Source organism: Rhincodon typus, chromosome 13 (assembly GCF_021869965.1).
Source record: "Rhincodon typus isolate 14 chromosome 13, sRhiTyp1.1, whole genome shotgun sequence".
In the NCBI taxonomy this organism is placed as follows: Eukaryota; Metazoa; Chordata; class Chondrichthyes; order Orectolobiformes; family Rhincodontidae; genus Rhincodon; species Rhincodon typus.
In genome coordinates this window covers 37,967,596-37,973,595 of record NC_063344.1, presented here as the reverse complement: position 1 = coordinate 37,973,595, position 6,000 = coordinate 37,967,596, and the positions used below count along the sequence as shown (strand labels likewise).

Here is a 6,000-nt window from a genome sequence, read left to right as displayed (position 1 = left end):
CCCCCCCATTGCCTCATCGACCACCCACCACCACTCTCCTTGTCTGCCCTCGCCTATCCCCCACGGGCTGTCCCTGCGGGCCCCCTCTCTGTGCACCGTCCCCAGGGGGTCCTCCCCACCTCACGCTGCCCTCATTCCAAGCCCGTCCCCCGAAACCCAACGCTGTCCTTGTCTCTACCCTCGACTCTTGCCTGTAGAACACCAACAACCTAATTACTCCAATCGGTCGTGGTGTGAAAGATGCAATAAAGGTGGTTAAACCTGATAGGAAATCCATAAATCTCTGCTGTTAGAAGTAACCCAATTTTGAAATTTGGAAAGAATTCCATGTCTGTCTTTGTATAATTTAAAAAATAGTTGAATTAAACGTTTTATACCTAGCTTTAAGATAATACAAGAATGGCCTTGGTGGAAAATATCATAACTAGCATTGGTATAACTATGAGCAGTACTGTACAATAAGGTTGTGTGTACCACACTGGCATTCAGATGATTAACTGCTGTGGTGAAACAAGGACTAGTTGCCATTTATTGCCAAATATCTATGCCCTTGAAATATTCCACCTTTTCATTATAATGTGTAATATTGGAGTAGCTGATTCCATATTCTTTGACCTGAAGCACTTAGCATGTCACTTAATATAGTGTTACTGTTTTTTTAATTATGCTGTACAGAAATAGCAGGCAGTGATATTTAGGCTATGTCATAGAGTCCAAACTATTCAAAAGGTAAGTAACAAATTCTGTAAGTAGTAATCTGTTGTGAGGATGACTTTTGTTCAACTGCAAGAAGAAAGTTTAAAAAGCTTTGAATCTAATGCATATTGAGTTCTCTGTAAATTCTGCCTCAGAAATACCTGATATTCAGAATGTGCATACTGTTGAAAAATTGTTTGAAAATTGGAATTAAGCATCAGTGCTGAAGTTTCAAAAGCAGTGGGCCTATTGCTAACAAGCTATGTTAGATTACAAGTACGATTGGTCTTGTGCTTCAGTAAGCAAAATATGTTGCATAGTCAATTGGAGGGACCTCCTGTAATGCCGTGTCCTGCCTCTAGAAAAAGCAGTGTGGCTTCGCAACTCTGGCTGCATGTATTTAGTATAAAGGATAGTAGGTTTAAATGTTTCTGAATATGGTGCATCTCGGGCAAGTTTGATAATTGTCTCTTCATCTGATTCTCTTGTATTGTTTTGTAATGTAACAATAGTGTGTTGTATATTCAATTAATTTTGTTTCAGATAAGAATCACTCAGCAAGAAATATATTTATAGAATATTAAGGTAATGTAGATAATTGGAAAACGTTTTCTACAAAAAAGTGGAATGTGGATAAGTTAGGGACCAATTCTAAAGAATCTTTTTATAAGCATGCAGTATGTCAAATGTCTTGCTATATTCTCTTTTTCTATCGCCATGTAAAAATTTCAAGACAGAATGAAATAGTTGTACTTCAACCCATCTAGTATTCGATAAATATTTGAAAAAGAAGATATTCATATAAGGTTCAGCTGCTAAAGCCAACGTATTATAGAGCCACTGTGATTTGGTTTAATCCTTTCTGTCCATTGTTTTTTTCAGTTGTGGTTATGTTTAATGTGTGATTAAAAAATAAGATAAAACAACACTTAAATGAGTATAGCAATGCTTGTGGACTTACAGTATCAGGCACTTTCTTCACCTAAAGACTTGCAGACGTTTGCCCTCTTCTTCACTTCTTGACTTAGTCTTGCAATGTTACAGTTTCCATGGTGGCTCATTAGTTGATCTCAGTATGGGCAGCAACTGGGCATCAACAATTAGCCTAATAACCTGGACTGGGGAGGGAAACCTGGCCAAAGTCTGCTCTTGCTATCTTGTCACTCCTCCTTGAGTGTACGTGCAAGCAGACATTGGTTAAGGACAGTGTTGAACTTGACTGTGGTGGTTGGTTAAATGATTTGTTGTCTAGACTATCTTGTTTGAGATCTTGGTAAGTATTGTTAGTGCTCATGGACACCATGAACTGGGACAGAGGAAAAGGAGAATAAATCTGTATTATGGTTATTTAGATAATGTCATAATAAATGCAACCGTTATTCTGATCTCCACTTTAAATAAAAACAAGAATGAAAATACTTGCCCTGTATTGCCAATACATATGATTTAACTTCAAAGCATAAACTTTTAGATGCAATATCAATGTCACATTTGAGTAGGATTTAATATATTGTTAGTTGAATATATAGCTATTTGATATTGTCATAAAGTTGACAAGTGTTGACAATTATCATCAGAGTAGACCCGCTTTTGTTCATTTAGCTGTTATACAATGGGGAAAAAAGTATGGAAGGCAATGCGCCATGTTTTGTTTTAGTAATTTTGTTTACTGTAGGTGACAGAACTTAAAATAAGTAACATCTCATATGGTTAGATATTTTGTTATGCCCTAGTTTGAGGTGTTTCAAATAGTTGAATAGAAGTTGAAGAAATAGAATAATGCATCTTTCCCTACGTTTTGCAGACTAAATTATTGTTCGCTCTTTCTGAAAGAAAGAACTTGTTCATGCACTGCATCTATTTCAGCTGAACGAACTAGGTGACAGCCATGCATTGGTTAATTTCTCAGGGCAACACCTTGATCAATCTGATTCGACTTGAGTGGTTTAAAAATTAAACTAAACCTGGTAGTTGACTGTCAATCATCATTGCATTCTTCATGGCAATGCCTCTATCAGAGTCCATTTGCCAACTAGCACACTGTTTTCATATTGTATAATGTTGGTTTTCTGCTTAAATTGATGTTCTTGTGAATTGTCCTGATGAGTGCAAGTTGAAAAGCTCTGACAATTTTTTTCAGGAACAGTATAGTTGCTACTGCATCACTATGTTTGGTTTATAATTGAGAGATAGAGAGATACATCAATTGGTTTCCATAGTTGTAACTAAGATCCTTTCCAGTGCACACTTAGGATCTGCATTTATGATTATAGTCTTGATTCATTATGAGGATGATACATGGTTCTTGAACTGAAATGAATGAAGTTACCAATATCTAAGTGTTGGTTTGGCTCAATGGTTGCCTTTACCTCAGTCAGAAAGTTGAGAGTTCAAGCCCTATTTCGGTGCATAAATTTGGCATACACCACTCTAAATTGTTTACTGCTTGTTGCGAAGTTGCCTTTTGGATGAGATGTTAAACCAGTTAAAATGGGGGAGAAAAGTCCCTTGATGCTAAACGAGAAATGACGAGGTGATGGCTGAGAGATGCATGCTGCACCAAAATAATTTAGCAATATAAAATATTTCAAATGAGCAGGTATAATGTTTTAGTATTTTTTTAAGAATGGTGCTGTAAAATGTAAATATAGCTTTAACATAATTTCTAACGGAAGCCAAGTTTGTTAGTCATTTTGTTAAAGTTACAAATTTTAGGAATACAGCCACACTTTTGAGAGGACTCCCTGTAAACAAAAACAGTTTTCTGTTTAAAAGCTGTTATTAGAATAATGGAATGCCATACCTGTCAATATTTGATTTCAGTTGACCTGGGACAAATTAGTTTTGGTATAATTTATTTTTTGCTGCATTACTGTATAGGGGCAGTTTTAATGCTATGATGATATTGAGGGGAGAAAAAGCAGCATTCTTCCGAAGGGAGTTATGTTCCAGGTGTATGGGCAAAGGGAAGGCTAGTGGTCTCAGCTGAATTGATCTAGCAGAGAGCTGCAAGGGATTCCATGGGTGACGTGGCTGCCACCTGAGCTGTGGCCATTCTGTAGTTTATAATTAGCTAGATCAGTCTTTGAAACTTTGTCCGAATATCGATGCTTAATATGGATAGTATGATTTCACATGAAAACTGTTTTAATTGCTCCTTTTGTAAATTAAAGGAACCTTTTTGTCGTCATTTCATAGCACTTGGTTTCAATCAACCCTTCTCTGACATGCCAAGTATCAATCCAACTAGACTATTTGAACTAAATTGCATTTATTTGCTACATTACAGCTTTCTTTGAGTTTTTAATCTTCACAATGTCAGATTAGAAATGTTATGGTCACTATGAAATAAAGGCTTTTTCACGGTGACAGTACAAAAGGAGAAAACTTAATTGCTCTGGACCAAAGTCATTGAGATTGTTGAGTAATATTTGTGAACATGATTTTATATCTGACTTCTCAGATCAAGAACACATTGTGCAGAATGGGCTAAAAAAATGAAAATTAAGTGAAATCTAAGTTGATGAAAGGTTCCAGGAAGTGCATGTGGCATTGTAGTACATGGGAGTACATTGTGGTTATTCGTATAAATGTTTTGTGAATATGAAAATGGAACTGAATACATTGACAGGTGTTTTCTCATTAAACAAAATTTATATTTTATCATGGATGAAAATTATTTCCTGAATCATCAATTTCTTATGTATTTCTAACACTGGAACTATTCTGAAGTTCTTCTGTAGGGTAGAACAGATTTGTTTGTTCTTCAGCTAACTATTGACAAGTTCTAAGAATATTGGCTAATTATTTGAGTGCATCTAAGTTGTTGTACCAGTGCCTACTCATTTGTGGTGTATTTTATCAGGAGTCTGTAGCATGACTATTGCATTAAAAGTGCTTCATTAAATGGAAATTTTCCAGTATTTATAGAACGTCAAGTGTGAAAAAGTAATATATGTATTCAAGTTTTTTCCTTTTTTACAACCGAAGATAACATACAACTTTATTTTACATCTAAAATCTAGCCCAAAGATACAGAACATCTCAAATATTTTAATTGTGCTGTAAATGCAGATTTAATGCATTTGCCATTTTTCAACTTCCAACTTGCTCTGGCTCAACAATAGTCAAGTTATTTGAGTTGCAAGTGGTTTTCTCATTAACCAACTTATTGCAAATAACAGGATTAACTTGCACTCAGTAAGTGCTGGTTTAGTACATAACTGCAAAATTTTATAAATTGTAAATCAACTAAATTTCAGAGCTCACTGGAAACTTCAACATATTTATTACTGTGGGTAATGAGTTGTCCCATTTACTTAAACCCAGATCTCATACTTTGTAGCCAACTAATAAAGTTTTTTTGTATAAAATCCCTGCTGAAGAATGAGTAAAAGAGAACATGAAAAAAAATTAGGATTTTGGATTATGAAAGTGAAGTACGATTTAACTGAGTGTTATAATTGCAAACTGATTTTTTTTCTCGGTGCAGTGTCAATGGTGTGAGTAACGCAGTATAAGAGGATCCTGTTGCTTTTTTTAAAAAGAAATGATCGACCCTGTACTTGGAGAATGAATTTAGAGTTTGTTTGCTTATGGGAAGTAACAGAAGTTCTGTATCTTTGACCTGGATTTTAGGTGTGGAATAAAGTAACCATTTAGGGGGAATTGTGGCATGACGGTAATGTTGGTACTTAATATAGATAGGAAGGTATTTCAGAGGCCTACGTGCGACTCTAGTTCCACAGTAATATATCCGAGCATTCCAACTGTCCTCTGAAAAAGCCAAGTAAGCCAGTCAGATCAAAGGCAATTAGGAATAGGGAACAGATATTTGCATTGCCAGTATGAAGCCAACAAAGAATAAAGAAAAAAAAAACAGGTGAAATGTGCAACATGTGAACTAGTGCCAAAAAGCTAGATTACAGTTATGCAAAGCTAAGAGTTAAAGGGTTGCATTCTGATCTGTAAATTGAGTCAAATGTTTGTTGTAGTTTTCCTGTCGTCTTCCTTGTTGGGGGACTGAGTTTTAATTTGTTCATACAGCTTTAGTAGTTCGTCCACCTGGCCAGTTTTATGGTAATCTAGAGATAAATAGTTAGAGTCAGAAAACATGGAAACAGTTGTTTGGCCCAACTTGTCCATGCCGACCAGGTTTCCTAAACTGAACAAGACCCATTTGTTTGGCCCATATCCCTCTAAATCCTTCCTATCCATCTACCTGTCTAAGCGGGTATTACAACATTTAAAAGACATCTCTACCATTTCCTCTGGCAGGTTGTTCCATATACGCGCCATCCTCTG

At 35.9% G+C, this 6,000-nt stretch overlaps 1 protein-coding gene across 1 annotated transcript in view; it reads left to right on the top strand.

The window, feature by feature from the left end:
• The window catches only part of LOC109918685 (guanine nucleotide-binding protein G(I)/G(S)/G(T) subunit beta-1), a 56,031-nt gene that overhangs the window by 760 nt on the left and 49,271 nt on the right, over nucleotides 1-6,000 (top strand). The window lies entirely within an intron of this gene.